The sequence below is a fragment of the Mesocricetus auratus genome, unplaced genomic scaffold, assembly GCF_017639785.1.
Source record: "Mesocricetus auratus isolate SY011 unplaced genomic scaffold, BCM_Maur_2.0 Super-Scaffold_100027, whole genome shotgun sequence".
NCBI lineage: Eukaryota > Metazoa > Chordata > Mammalia > Rodentia > Cricetidae > Mesocricetus > Mesocricetus auratus.
Window position 1 is genome coordinate 1,832,492 of NW_024429208.1, and position 16,443 is coordinate 1,848,934.

At 45.5% G+C, this 16,443-nt stretch overlaps 1 pseudogene; it reads right to left on the minus strand.

Moving 5' to 3' along the window:
- Window positions 1-1,605: 1,605 nt before the first annotated feature.
- On the minus strand, window positions 1,606-14,051 carry LOC101823782 (annotated as a pseudogene).
- Window positions 14,052-16,443: the final 2,392 nt, after the last annotated feature.

Here is a 16,443-nt window from a genome sequence, read left to right on the forward strand (position 1 = left end):
GAGCACAATTATCTGGAGAATTTGTCCTTGGCCAATCAAGAGAAAGTGGTCTGGGCCAGACCAAGAAAATGAGTGTGCCCAGGACATTCCTGATCCTAACAATGACGAAATTTTGGCACAAAAACTAATGTAATATCAGCACAGATTAATCCCCTCCCAAAGAAGCCTGAACCCACTGCCAATCTAAAGTTAAACAACACCGTGGTTGTACTTTGTACCATGAGGTTCTCTGAACAAGGCCTTAATTTCAGTTCTTATTTTACACCTAACCAAGACATCAGTGCACACTTGTCATGTATAGCCTTGGACTAACCCTCTATGCTTCCTATAATGATTGATATAAGTGACATTCTGAGTACCAGATGTGTGGCTCTCACACACACACTTCATTCAACCCAACATCTTCAACACGCTAAAAAGGATGACAACATTGCCATAAAGTGCCAAGGACTCACCTAAATAATCCAGTCACATGGATGCACCTTATCAAAAAGGGTGTTACAATGCACCCTGCACCTTATCTTGACTGACTTTTTTTAAAGAAAATTTCTCATACTCTAGCCATAGACTGCTCACCAAGAATCTTGGGCAAACCCAGAACTTGATCTGATTAACTGAAATCTGGATGCATTATCCCCTCCAAGAAGGGGAACTTGATAATGACTTGATTATTATACAGGTTCAAGGCCATAAGCAGACCTGAAAGGAAACTCAGTACCTCCTTGAACCCTTAGTAGACTGGACTAATATTAAATGGTGTGTGGACCACACCCTCTAGTCAACCCAGGACAAGATCCCACCACAAAGGAGGGAGTCTTTAAAGGGACAATATATCACCTTAATGACCTAAGGAAAAGGACATATCTATGACGCCGACCTGGTCTGAGGTCAGGCATTATCTCACTTCAAATATTTTTGGACAAACCATAGCTTCATTTGTGACCCAGATCAAACCTCACCTTAATGACCAAAGGAAATGGACATACCCATGACGAAAACCTGGTCTGAGGCCAGGCATTTTCTCACGTCAATTTATTTTGTTGGACAAATAGCCTCATTTGTGACCCAATCCATGCTATTGCACTTAGAAATTTGGACTCAACCACAACCATTCTTGCACTGATGATTGACATCACATCATAGACCATGAACTGTCATCAATGCTAATCTAGATTCTTCTTTGTGGTACCACTGTAGTTTGTGAGATGTACCTGCTATTACAACACATCCAACAAACAATCTCACAGCAGATGGATTAAGACCTCATTGCTCTCTAGTAATCTGAGCCTCACATAAACATCAAATAACAATAACACAGCTTGGGATCAAGGGTGTGTGGGCCGCACCCAGCAAATCCTCTGTGCCCAGGTCTTCCTGTATGAGGACTTTCAGAGAGCAAGGATAAAAAGCTGACTTGAAGTCTGACCTAGGCCACACCTACTGCTCCAAGAAGGTTGAACACACATTAACACCATGAGTGAGGTGTCTGAAGAATGGCATACTCTGAGTACCTTCTACTACCTGGGTCTAGCTTAAATGTTAGGGTATGTGGGCCGTACCCTCTCTCCATAGGACCCAGTGATACACTCACAGCAAGGGAGCAAGGACTATGCAATGACCTTTAATGGAACAAGGAACCACTCTCCTTAATATCAAGAAGAATTAGATAGCACAGGGTCTTATTGTGATTCACCTGAAACCCGACCCCCACCATTCCATCCATCAAAAATCTTGGATTCCTAAACAAGGGTTCTGAAGCTGATGACTGAAGGACAATCAAAATCAGTGTGGGCTGGGGGCTAACTTAACACCAAGAAGCCTGAGTCAAGTTTAACTTTGACAGTTGTAGTCCTCATTCTCTCTTCATCACACCCAGGAGATTTGTTATCTTGGAGGACCCAGGAGCAGAAGCTATGGCTGTCAGGATATCTGGGCCACAGGAGAGAAACAATCTGGGCAGACACTGGCATGATGGGTGTGTGGGCCGCACCCAGGAGTCATTGTGTGCCCAACTGCTACCTGGTCTTCAAGAGATCCAGGACAAGATGGTCTCATGTGTGTTAACACCAACAATTCAGAGGAAACTGGAACCACCACAAGGACCAGCATAAGCTTCAAGACTCTGCTCCAAACCCTCATATTCTGAGTTACCTAGCAACTCTGTTGACCTTCAGCTAAACTTGGCCACTCCGTTGACGTTGACCTTCAATTTGATATGATTAAAAACATCAAGTAACTTAACAATGTGATGACCCTGGAGTACAGACACAATTTTAATGTGGATGTCTAGTAGAAAACACTGAAATCCACACTCTGGTGGAAACTAGACGTAGATTCTTATGTTTTCATAGTGTCACCAGAGCCTACCTAGAAGAAGCAAGACTTATACCCTGATTTCTATAGATCTCTACCTTTATCTTATGTACCTAACACAGTGTCATCTTACAATATTCTTTGTCAACTATTTCCTGCCCTACCATTATGTATATAGTCTTCAATAAATATAAGGTTTCATTGTGTCCTAGCGTTTCAATTGCTGTGAAGAGACACCATGACCATGGCAAATCTTATAAATGAAAACATTTATTGGGGTGACTTGCTTACAGGTTCAGAGGTTCAGACCATTACCATCATGGCAGGGAACATGGCAGCATGCAGGCAGACATGGTGCTGGAGGAGTTGCTGAGAGTCCTGTATCTTTCAGGCAACCAGAAGTCCACTGATACTGGGTGGGATCCTGAGCATAGGAAACCTTAATGTCCACCTCCACAGTGACACACTTCTTCCAACAAGGCCATACCCACTCCAGCAAAGCCACTCCTCCTAATAACACTCGCTATGAAATTTGGGGACTAATAGCATTTAAACTACCACAATCTTCCTCCATGGCTTATCCATAAACCTGTATTTTGACTGTTCCCTCTATTTTTGACTGATGGTTTTCAATCTTTGAATTGAACTTGAGAACAGGCTGTGATGTAGATAGATACCTAGCACATCTCTTTCTTCCCTGTTGTCTCCACGTGTATGGCATGTATTTGTATGCTCAGACCTCAAGATGATCAGCCCACCTCTGACCACGGTTTGTATATTTACCTTTTGTTGGAATCTCCCAAGGAAATCTAAGCCAAGGGTCGTAGTAGCCAGAACTCTCACCCAGTCATAAAATCACAGAGAAAACAATTTCTATATTGGAAGTACAGCTGCCAATCTCTTCTAGTACCCAAATCAGATTCACACCAATTTTTAGAAATTTTAGGTTATGGGAGAAGTACAATTTAGTGCGGATCATAGGGCACAAGGCATCTGGAAAGTGTTTTCCAGCAGTGTCCACATGAAGATGAATGGACAGCCAGTGAGATTCCATGCATGGAGTCTAAACACAGGTACAGATCCATATTATAGAGATGTGCCATGGGAACTTGAGCCACTGGTGTGTGTGCTTGGGGTACCTGAGAACTGGAAGAACATTTTTATTACAGCCTGTAGACTTCAGAGTTTCTGACTGATCCCTTCTTCTTCAGAGAGTAATGGTGGAACCTGGATAACACACAGAGAGATAATGTCCTCAGGTTCATCGTGTATTCCAAAGGGACAATTGCTGTGGGTTTTATCTCACCCTATCACTCTATAGACAACGTCTAAAAATGGTTTACGGAGCCAAGACGGTGACACACAACTGTAATCCCAGCACTCAGACGACCAAGGCTGGAGGATATATTTGGGTTGTTTTCCAGAGTTCTATTGCCCTAAACCTTTTTCAAAAAATGCTCTGTCATTTGACTCATAAAGGTTTCTCCAAACCTCTGATTTTTTATAGCTCTTGGGCATTTACTAAAGCAATTATTGAATCTAAAATTATTCACCAAGAGCATTTTCAAAGTATTTAATTTCTAAAGCATGCTGTACATATTAATATTTTTAAATAAAAAGATGACCATCAAAACATATTTTCCAGATAATACAAATGCATAAAAATTGAAAACTCCTATTTAAAAAATGAGCATGCCTTCTTATACTAGGAATTTTTACTGTTTCTTTTTCTCTACTCCTTTCTTCTTCCTCCCCCACCCATAGTAAAAAAATTGAGCCTAGGGACTTGCCCCAACTCCTACCCCCTTTCCCTTGGTTGTCCATTTAATACCCCACAGAATTTAACTGGTCATAATGGGTTTTTATATTTGAAAGTCTGCTTACCTTACTACACAATTTTACAATAAATTATAACATTAAATATCATTTTCTGTGATCTTGTGTCTTTAAGTGTGAAATTTTCCTCATTTTAGTTAATACACAATTGATCAAAAAGACAAAATTTATGAGAACATTTGTAAAATAATTTGGAATTGTACCTCAATGGCTTCAATACACCACACAAAGACACACACACACACACAAACACTCAGAGAGAGAGAGAGAGAGAGAGCGAGAGAGAGAGAGAGAGAGACAGAGAGAGAGACAGAGACAGAGACAGAGACAGAGAGAGACAGAGAGGACACAGAGATGAGAGAGACAATGTTAAACTGTTCTAGAATGAGACGTTTGGCATTAATGCTATTCCTGTGTTTTCCTCTTGGTCTGACCATTGCTGACACTGAGCAATTTTTCCACATAAGTAAATCCACAGGAATGGGAACAGTCTTGCTATGGTGATGCCAGTTAGTTATTTGCACCTCTTTAAGTTAAGATAAAATGCCCTAGACAGTATGGAGGTCTATCATTAATTTGTAATGTTTCATTAGTGGATACAACTGACTTCCTTCCTTTTTGTTGAAAACAAGATGGTGGAAACTGCTTGGCTTGCAGGAGAAGGATTCATTAGGTAGCCATAAGAGCCTGTCTGTCATTATCTGGGATGTATACAAAAACCAATATCAAATGAATATAATATTACCCCTGAGTTGAAAAGCATTCTGCCTTGTCTAATCAGTCTAAAATATTTGAGAAATTGAAATATTGTATTTTAATAGTTACTGTGAAACTGTCTAGAAAATGTGCTGGTTGGTTTCTGTTATCAATTTGATTCAACTAAGAGTACCTTAGGAAGAGGCACGCTGAACTGAAGAACCGCCTTGATCAGATTGGCTGGTGGGAGTATCTGTGGGAATCCTCTATGTGTCTATGCATGCATGGGGGCCACGCCCACTTTGGGGCAACATCCCTAGGCAGGTGAGCCTTGTCTGTATAAGAAAGCCAGCAGAACAGAAGTCAGAGAGCAAGCCAGCAATCAAGGTGCCTCCACGGTGTCTGCTGAAGCTCTTGCTTCCAGGTTCCTGACTTGAGTTACCTCAGTGATGGACTATTTTCTGGAGGAGGAAGTCAAATAACCTTTCCCTCCCCACGTTACTGTTGCTCTTGGTGTTCACCAAACAACAGAAAGTAAGCTAGTTCAGAAAACTTTCTAACTGGAAACATGTCCATTCCTAGAGGAAGAAAAATGGTACACCGATTCATATAAAACAATTATATATGTGTATAATACAAACATGTATATATACATATATTAGAGTTATAATGTATAGATATCTTGTATTATCTAAACTCCTATTCCTTCTGATAATTTAAAAGGCAGTTTTAGATACTGTAATAATTTCATCACATAATACCAAAAAAGTGGGAAACTCATCCTTTATCATTATCAATTAAAAGCTCAGGACACACTTTGTATTACTAAATTTGCTCATATCTAGAATGAAACACCGAACACATAGCAACTTAAGGAAGGAAGGGTTTACATTGTAGGGGAGGGGAGTGCTTCCTTGTAGGGGAAGGTATAACAATATTAACATACTTTAGCTGGTCACATTACATATGCATTCAGGAAACTGGAATTCAGCAGGCTTCCCCAATTTCTCCTCATTTTATTCATTTGTGTTTATGGCCCATGGATTGGTGGTGTTCATGTTCAAGATGGAGGCTCCTCCTCTCTTGAACTCTAGAAACACCCTCACAGACATGACAGAGGCATGTCTTCTAGGCAATTCTAAGTGTAGTCAAGTGGACAGTGAAAACTGACAGGCATATACTTCATACAGTCAAACATTCAGGGCACACAATAACCCAACAGTCTTACACAAGTAGTGTATGACCTTTCCTCTAGGGATTTAGAGCTGTTTCTCTCTTTTAATGATGTCTAGATGTCATTGAGGATCACTGCCTGGGTCCTTCAGTGTCTTGGAATTACACAATGATGTCACCTCAATTTTACCAAACCTCTGTGGGTGACAGACTTGGGATAGTCCTACAAAAAGAAAGCTTCTGCCCTTGGGAGCTCTTTCAGTACATACATCCCCAAATATGTTACTTTGACATCAGGATTATCTTAAGCTAAAGACACTAAACAAACAGGAAGTGCAAGAAGATCACTCTGATACTTGTTGCTTCTAAAAGCCCCAAATGAAATTCCCTTTTGTAAGATTCTCCACCCACCTATTCCTTACCAGAAGGACAATGACATTCTTGTCATGAAAGTAGCTGAGACTGAGGAAAAACTATACAAACACTTACATTCCTGGTCACTTCTCTACCCAATTGTTTTCACTTGTCTTACCACATTTTCACAGATCACTACTTTCTATACACGCCAGTGTATGTATGTATTGATGCTAACTGCTTAAGTCTTCAGTTCCTCAGGAAGGTGCGCACTTGGTAAAACTTGAATTAACTACATTTGCATCATTTTTCTCTGCTGAGCTATCTTATATTTTTGGTTGTGAGCCTAGCCTTTAACGGCTGAGCCATCTCTCCAGCCCTCTGCTGAGCTATCTTATTTCAGTTTAGTTCTTAAGTCCAGATGTATGTAATGGTGTGCTAGGCTGGGCTCCCCAGCTCTTCACATGAGAACAGACAACTTTATATATTTGTTGTTTCTTGAGTCATTCAGTTGAACGTCAGAAGTCCCCAGAGTCAATCACAGTCTCAACCCTGTGTAAAAGTCTAATGTTCCGGCTTGAGGGATGGCTCGGAGGTTAAGAACATTGACTGTTCTTCCAGAGGAGCTTAGTTCAATTCCCAGTAGCCACTTGGTGACTCACAATCATCGGCAATGAGATCTGGTGTCCTCTTCTGGCCTGCAGGCACACATGCAGACACAACATTGTATGCATAATAAATAAGTAAATAAATAGATAAATCAATAAAAAAAAGTCCAAAGTTCAAAGTATCTTATGAGAATCCTGGCAAAGTCTGAACTGAACTCCCACTAAAATCAAAATTAAGGGGTAAAGCACACATTTCCAACCTACAGTGTGGCACAAGATACACATTACTGTTCCAAGAGACAGAACAGTGAGCACAGTGAGGGAATACTGGACAAAAGGAAGACCAAACTCCAGCTGGGCAAACTCCAATCTGCATCTCCATGTGTGATGTCATAGCAGTCTTCAGATCTCTAACTCCTTTTAGCTCTGTTGACCGCTACACCCTTCTCTCTTGGGCTGAGTCCACAGAGTTTTAGCCCCTGTTTTTGAGATGTGTCCCACGACTGTGTCATCCTTTCATACAGTGGCCTCTCTGGGACTTCATGCAGGGACATCCCTGACACAGCTGGCTTCAGCTGCTTTCCTTAGCCAGAGAGAGAGAGATTCCACAACCCATGGACCTGTATGTCTCTCTTAGGGTCCTTGTTTCCTATATTCTCTGGAGCTGTGGACTGCAGGCTGGTAGTCCTTTTCTCTGTGTTTAATCTCCATATAAGAGTGAGTACATGCCATGCTTGTCTTTCTGCGACTGGGGTACCTCATTCAGTATGGTTTCTTCCAGTTCCATCCATTTATCTGGGAATTTCAAGATTTTATTGTTTTTTTTCTCCAGCTAAGTACACTCCATTGTGTAAAGATACCACATTTTCTCTAACCATTCTTTGGTTGAGGGGCATCGAAGTTGCTTCCAGGTTTTCTCTATGGCAAACAATGCTGCTATGAACATATTTGAACAGATGTCCTTGTTATTTGATTTTATATCCTTTGAGTATATGCCCAAGACTGGAATTGCTGGATCTTGCGGTAGACTGATTCCCATTTTCCACAGAAACTGCCATGCTGATTTCCAAAGTGGCTGTACAAGTTTACACTCCCATCAGCAATGGAGGAGTGCTCCCCTTCTCCACATCCTCTCCAGCACAAACTATCACTGGTGTTTTGGCAGGTGTAAGATGGTATCTCAGAGTTGTTTGGATTTGCACATCCCTGATAGATAAGCATGTTGAACAATTTCTTAAGTGTCTTTCAGCCATTTTAGAATCCTCTATTGAGAATTCTCTATTTAGTTCTGGACCCCAGTTTTTCATTGGATTATGTGGTGTTTTGGTGACTAGCTTCTTGAATTCTTTGTATATTTTGGAAATCAGCACTCTGTTAGATGTTGGGTTGGTGAAGATCTTTTCCCGTTTTGTTGACTGCCATTTTGTCTTGCTTCACAGTCCTTGAAGGAACAATACTCAACTTTATATGGAAAAACAAAAAACCCAGGACAATCAAAACAATCCTGTACAATAAAGGAACTCCCAGAGGCATCACCATCCCTGACTTCAAGTTCTACTAGAGAGCTATAGTAATGAAAACAGCTTGGTACTGGCACAAAAACAGAGAGATCAACCAATGGAATCCAATTCAAAATGCTGATATTAACTCACACCTGTGAACACCTAATTTTTGACGAAGAAGCTAAACTTACACAATGGAAAAAAGAAAGCTTCTTCAATAAATGGTGCTGGCATTACTGGATGTTTGCATGTAGATTGCAGATAGATCCATATCTACCACCATGCACAAAAGTTAAGTTCAAATGGATCAAAACCCAGCCACACTGAATATCATAGAAGAAAAAGTGGGGGTGGGCAGTGGTGGCACATGCCTTTAATCCCAGCACTCAGGAGTTAGAGGCAGGTGGATCTCTGTGAGTTCCAGACTTGCTTGGTCTGAAAGAGCTAGTTCTAGGACAGTCTCCAAAGCCAGAGAGAAACCATAGATAGATAGATAGATAGATAGATAGATAGATAGATAGATAAATATGGATATGGAGGTATCCTTGAACTAATTGGTACAGGAGATCACTTTCTGAACATAAGGCCAGACACTGAGATCAACAATTTATAAATGGTACCTCCTGAAACTGAGAAGCTTCTGTAAGGCAAAGGACACAGTCAACAAGACAAAAGGGATCATGTCTTTTAAATAAACATCAATCTAAAGTAGACTAAGCCTGGAGTCACCACTGGAGGCAGCACCGTGTTTCCCAGGGCCAGGGAGGAAGAGAGGACTTAGGGTTGAACAGATCCAACAGGACAGATCTGAGATGAGACCCTGTGGATCTCTCCTCTCTGCCATCCTACAACCCTGCTTAAATTCTCAATGATGGGAGAGAAGGAGAGAACCTCCAGGGAGGGGCCTGGAAGGAGGCAGGAGCTCAGGAGACTGAAGTTCATGTTCTTAGGTCACAGTCTCCTGAGTGCAGGGGCCTAGAAGAGTCCTAATGGGAAAGGAAGGATAAACACATTTGAATGCTGTCACTCAGGGGGCACAAGGCATAAGGAGGCAGGCTCCACTTACAGGAACAAGAACAGGCCCAGTGCTCCATAAAAAGTAAAAAGACAACAATAAACAGCAAAAATGGGGTAAAGAGCTACAGCCAGGTTAGAGCCCAGGCTGACCTGTCCCACCAGTCCTGGCTGCTCACACTCCTGAGACAGGACAGGACTCTGGCCATCCCTGTGTCCCTGTGATCACAGACCTCATCATGTGGTTCTAAGTGATGAGGAGAACAGAGCCAGGAGGTGACAGAGCTGAGGAGTGACCATGTCACAGCCGATATCAAATTGAGCTCCACCCGGGCACAGCCCTGCTCTCACTCAGTTCCCACAGCCTCATCCTGTGACACCAGAGACACAGAACATGATGAGCACATTTCTGGGAGGTTCTCCACGCTGCCATTCACTTCCTCCTCAAATTCTAAGTATCTCAATAATACATTTAACAGCTATCAGCCTGTCAGCTCAAGGATGTGAACAATCAAATTCAAATTGAGATCCTTAGTTTCAGTGCGGAAGTTAGGACCTGAAGCTCAGAGCAGGAGGAGGTAACAGGATAATGTGTCCCTTCCTGTCTGCTGGAACAGGAGGGTTGGCCATGGAAGGGAACACAGGCAGTGCAGGGACAGGGTCCTGTTGTGCAGGGCTGGGCTGGGCTCCCAGTTCTTCATATTCAGCCCATAGGATCACAGGGAACATCAGACACTGTTGCTAAAAGTTAACCTAGGGGCCCTGGATGTCACAGGAGAGGCCTAAACACACTGTCTGTCACTCCATCCATTCCTGGCAGCTGTCTTCATGCTACAAAGAAGAGTCATGAACAATCACTGTGAAGACAACATCCCAACAAACCACCACTCACTCACAGGCAATTCTGGGAGTCTCTAAATCCCAATCATGTCCACTTTGTCCCTCCCCAGTTTGGTCTCAGAGTGTCCCCTTCAGTCTGGGAGAGACACATCTGAGCTCTGGTAACTGTCACTGAATACACACACACAAACACACACACTCACACACACACACACACACACACACACACACACACACAGTCTAGAAGGTAAAAAACATGGCCCCTAGGAGATTTTGCTGGAGGAGCTAATATTGGTGACAGAGGTCTGCAAATACTCCAGGTCCACCCCAAGGTCTCAGGGACAATCCTGCTTTCCACACATACCTGGAGCCGGAACATAGTTCCCTCCTCTTCCACCTGTAAGAAGAAAAGCTGTGAGAGACCAGGGAGGAGCCTGACTCTAGGAACTTTCAAGAAACAACATCAGACCCAGGTTAGAGACAGGAACAATGAGGGTGTGGATGTGTTTCCATGAGCAGAGCATACTAAGAGAACTCACACCCTGCCCTTTCCTACCTGTTTTCTCCTCCTCTTCCTCACAACAGCCACCACAGCTCCAATGATGGTCACAGCTCCAAGGAGAACCAGAACAACAATGACTGCCATGATGGGGACAGTAGACTGAGGAGGCTCTGCGAAGGGAAGGACAGGAAGGGAAGGTGAGGGTCATGACCCCAGCTTTCAGCCCTGACACTGCTCAGGCTCTGCAGAAGGCTCCATCTTTCCCTGACCCCAGCTCTGCACCCACTCCCTCCTTACCCCATCTCAGGGTGAGGGGCTCAGGCAGACCCTCATGGTGCACATGGCATGTGTATTTCTGCTCCTCCCCAGAAGGCACCACCACAGATGCCCACTTCTGGAAGGTTCCATCCCCAGAAGGTCTGGTCTCCACCAGCTCCATGTCCTGAGTCTGTTCCTCCTCCTCTCTCTGCCAGGTCAGGGTGATGTCAGCAGGGTAGGAACCCAGGGCCCAGCATCTCAGGGTGACATCACCTTTATGTCCAGGATGATGGGTCACATGTGCCTTTGGGGGATCTGTGTGGAAGATTTAAGAAATCCCAGCATAACAAGGTAAATTGAAATCTGCAAAGACAAAATTTAATTAATGATTAAACTATGTGTCTGAACACTTCTGACTGTCATCCCACTAATGACATGCAGGTCATCACAGATCTGCATTCTGGACATAGAAGCCACTAGAAAATCACATGACCCATCACGTCACATGGTCTTCATTATGTGATGTTTTATAGCATAAGTTACATGGTCAAAGAACAGAAAAAGGGATGGAAAATAATTTATATATGTGATTAAATTCATATAAATATAAGAAATTATGAAGAATGGGATACATAAGAGTGCCACCAACCAATGCTGTCGCCATTGAGACAGAACCGCTGTGGCCATCTTGCTGACCAGCATAACTGTCTGTCCAAGTGAACAGACAACACCAAGTGTGCAGCAGAAATGCGGTGAACCTCTGACACTGGGGCAGAGAAAGTGACTCCCCAGACCTTTCCTCTGGGGGACAAGATACAAGGTGTTGTCACCTACCGTCCCTGAGACTGTGCTGTGGAGCCCCATGCAGTGCTCACTGGGACACAGTGCTGCTCACAGGAGTGTGTGGATTTTATTTGTCAGTCAAGAAAGTTCAATTCCTAATTCACTAGAGGTAACACTGTAACTTGGTCAGGCAGAAGGAAAGCAGTGGGTGTTTGGATAGTTAATTCTGGCAGAAAATAGTCTAAGCTCATGGGACTGTTTCTTTTAAAGGGAACACTGAGTTGTCTAATTATCCAGTTAGCAGTCCCCCATGACATATGTGGAGACTGATAGAGATGATAATAAAAGGGGAGGGTGAAACAGTATCACCCAGTGAGTAAGAAAAACTCACTAAGGAAAATGACAACTTAACAAAAAGAAAGGCTGGGCTGTGTTGGTGCACACCTTTAATCCCAGTACTTGGGAGGCAGAGGCAGAGGGATCTCTGAGTTTGAGACCGGCCTGGTCTATGTAAACCAAAGAGAAATCCAATCTTGAAAACAAAACAAAAAAACAAAAACCAACAAACAAAAAGAAAGAACAAAGAATAGAAAAAACAGAGCTTTTTTTTTCAGGGTACCCCAAAGTGTTCACGTGACTATTTTAGGAAGACAGAGATAGAATTGGGGTGAGGAAGGGATGTAAACCTCACTCACAGGGATCTGGTACAATGCATTGTTTGGAAAAGTTCTAGAAACTGGGGAACCATCCTGGGGTAGGGACGTTCATGTCTCCCATCAGGTAAATGAGACTTCCGGTCCCTGTGTGTAAAGCTGACACACTCAGACACTGGGTCTGGGCAGAGAACCCGGCCTGGGAGAGGCCATGGCTGACCCAGGGCTGCAGACTGAAGGAGCCACGGCTGGGGAAGTGGGCATCTTCTCTCCTCCCTCCTGAGACAGATCTGGATCCTTCCAGGGAGAAGGCTGAGCCCTGGGAGATCAGTGCAGTCCCTGCCAGGCTGGATCAGGAGCCCCAGGGACACTGTGTCCCTCAGAGACAGGGGTGGGACCCCAGCTGAGGTCTCCTCTTCCTCAGAACAGAGCCCAGCCTGAGGGCAGGGCAAGGAGTTGCCCTGGGCACCTGTACCTGTGCGCAGCAGCTGCTCCTTCCCATGCTCCAGGTGTCTGCTGAGGCCCTCCAAGCATGTGTCCTCCAGGTAGGCTCTCAATCTCTCTGCAAAATCAGTCCTTTCAAACTTGCTCTGGGTGATCTTCGCCACCGTGTGCGCCGCAGTCCATGTCCTCAGGTCCTTGTTCAGGGCGATGAAATCTTTGCCATCATAGGCATTTTGGCTGTATCCGCGGAGGAGGCGCCCATCAGGCCCTATTTGACAGCCAGACATCCACTGGAAGGTGTGAGAGCCTGGGGGAGCCAGCGGTCAGTCCTGCCCACCTGCCCCGCAAAGGGGACTCCTGCCCACTCGCGGTCCTGCATCCCATGCATCCTCTAAACAGAAAGGGAAACTGGGTCCTGGTCCCTGTTCTCCTCCTCCCAGACCTCGGATAGGACCCGGCAACTCTGGCCCATACTTAGGGACCAGAAGGTCTTGACCTCCGACCCTGGGTCACTCACCACCCTCGCTCTGGTTGTAGTAGCCAAGCAGGGTCCTCAGGTCAACTCGGAAACTCTGCTGGTTGTCCTTGGCTCTGCGTGTCTCCCTTTCTCAATAATCCGGTCCCTCCCGCTCCACCCACTGTGCCCGCGGCTCCATTCTCGGATTCTCTGCGTCGCTGTCGAAGCGCACGAACTCCGTGTCCTCCATGTAGCCGACTTCCAAGTACCGGGGCTCCCCGAGGCCGGGCCGGGACATGATGGTGGAGAAATACCGCATGGAGTGCGAGCCTGGGAGCAGGGGTCTTGAGACCCCGACCTCCTCCCGGGACCCCGGGCAGATGCGCGCAGCCAGGAGGGGAGCGGGGCTCGGGGCTCTGGACGCGGGAGGGGAAGGGGCGGGAGGGTCTGGCCCGTCGATGCGGGGACGCGGCTTCCCCGGTGCCCCCCCCCTCCCGCAGACGCCGTTTCCCTCCCGACCCCTCACTCACCCGCGCAGGTCTGGGTCGGGGCCAGGGCGGCCACCAGCAGCAGGAGCAGTGTGCACAGGGCCATAGCCCCCATCTCGGATCTGGGCATCCGAGTTTCCTGCTTGGACTTTATACCGGATGCCCCAGGCGACGCTGATTGGTTCCCCGGGATCTCGACACCCAGTGGAGATGAGAATCCAGTCGTCATCAGTGTCTGGGCAGAAGGAGCTGACACAGGTCAGGAGCTGGAGAAATGAAATTGGGGACAGGGGCATCCCCAGCGCTGGACTTCCCCACCCGGACCTAACCGCCCTGGACCAAGACTTGTCTTTCTGGGGCTGGAGTACCACATTCAGGAAGCCCTGCCATAAAATTTAAAAAAAAATCTTAAAAAATAAAAAGAGCCCTGGGGTGGTGGTGCACAGCTTCGATACCAGCTCTTGGAAGGCAGAGGCAGGTGGATTTCTGGGAGTTCCAGGCTAGTCTGGTCTTCAGACAAGGTTCCAGGACGACTAGGACTACACAGAGAAACCATGTCTTGAAACACTAACAAAACAAAACAAAAAAACCTAACAAACTGACGAATGGTAAAACCTAACCAGAACGAGTGGAACTGTTAATATAGCATCTCTCGAGTGGAGATGCCTCCTACCAGTTTTGATAGTTTTTCCCCATAATTTCATCATCTCTCTTTACACGTGCATTAAAGCGGAATGCGGAGACTCACCCTGATCAACTCGGCACTTGTGAAGCTTGAGGGAGGAGGATCACCTTGGATTTGAGACCAACCTTGAATTGCATAGAGAACCGGGCTAGCCTGGGCTACAGGTGAGATTCTTTCTCAGAACCAACTCCCTTTCAAAACAAAAGAAAACGCGAGAGCTGGAGAGATGGCACAGTGGTTAAGAGCACCAGCTGCTCTCCCAGAGGACTGGGGTTTGAGTCTCAGCACCCACAAGCCGGTTCACTCCAGTTCTAGGAAATCCCGTTCTCTCTTCTGGCTTCCAAGGGTCACCATACACGTATATGGAGACAAAACACCCATAACCGTAAAGTAGTAAAATAAAATTTACGAAGAAAGCAGAAGATAATTGTCAAAATAAAGAAACAAGTTCAGTGTAGCAGAGGACAATTTGTTAAACTCTCCTGCAAGGGATTCTGTGGGGCCCCGGGACTGCGGCTTCCGCGAGCTCAGTGCGCCCTCTAGTGACCCCAAGGCTCCATCACACTATCGGTGGGAAACCCTGATTGTACTTAGGGTAAGCCTGGATACATTTGAAGCCAATCACCAAATTTTCAGCGTCACTATTGCTCCTTCTGTTGACCCTGTAATTTTCTCAAACCCCTCAAACTATGTCACTCCATCTGAGGGCGAGAGGAGTCCCGCTGGTTACATCGTAGCCCCGACAGCGACAATACAAGGCCAAGCAGAAGGTCACTAGCCAGAAACAGAGCCCTGTGCTGTGTGTAAAGTCCCTGCCTCTGGTTGATCTCTGACTCCATGCTGCTCCCTCCCCGAGTGTCTGTCATTGTTGGTGAGCTCTCTAGGATGGACAGGGCGTGGCCTGCTTTGTGGTGTATTCTCCTGGCAGCCCTCTCCCTGTCTTCTGACTTGAGACACCAGCCAGTCAGGCTTGGGACAGGGGCTCTCACGGTGTGGCCCTCAGGACAAGCAGCAGATGTTAGCACTTCTTAGGAGTTCAGTATTCAGGGCCATGAGCTGGCTGAGCCGCTGAGCTCTTACCTCATACTCTGATGACCTGAACTCTACCCGTAGAATTGTTCTTTGACACAGTACCTTACTATGTAGACCAGGCTGGTCTCAGACTCACAGAGATCACCTGACTCCTTCCCCCAAATGCTGACTCCCGGGGTTAAAGTCAGGCACCACAACACCAGGATCAGATTTCTATAAAACATATTTATTTCTGTTCTATGGGTGTGATTGTTTTTTCTTTGCAGGGATGTGCCCGTGGTTCCTGAAGAGGGCATCAGGGTCCCTAGGAGCTGGAGTTACAGGTGGCTGTGAGCCTCCATGTGGATGCTGGGAACTGAACCTGGTGCTGCAGGAGAGCAGTCAGCACACCTACTCATCCCTGACCACCTCTCCAGCAGCCTTGGAGAAAAGCAGTTTCTTCTTTAAAAATAATATATTGATTCTATGCTGTGGTAGTTTGAGTGTAATTGATCCCCATAATCTCATAGGGAGTGGCACTATTAGGAGGTGTGACTCTGTTGGAGTGGGTATGGCTTTGTTGGAGGAAGTGCATCACTGTGGTGGCAGAGCTTTGAGGTTTCCTATGCTCAGGACACCACCCAATATTTCAATGGACTTCCTGCTGCCTGCAAGATAGGACTCTTGGCTGCCCCTTCAGGATAAAGTCCCTGCACGCTGCCATGATTACCATCATGATAACAACGGACTCAACCTCTGAACTGTAAGGGAGCCACCCCAATTAAATGTTTCCTTTATAACAGTGGCCATGGCCATGTTTCTTCAC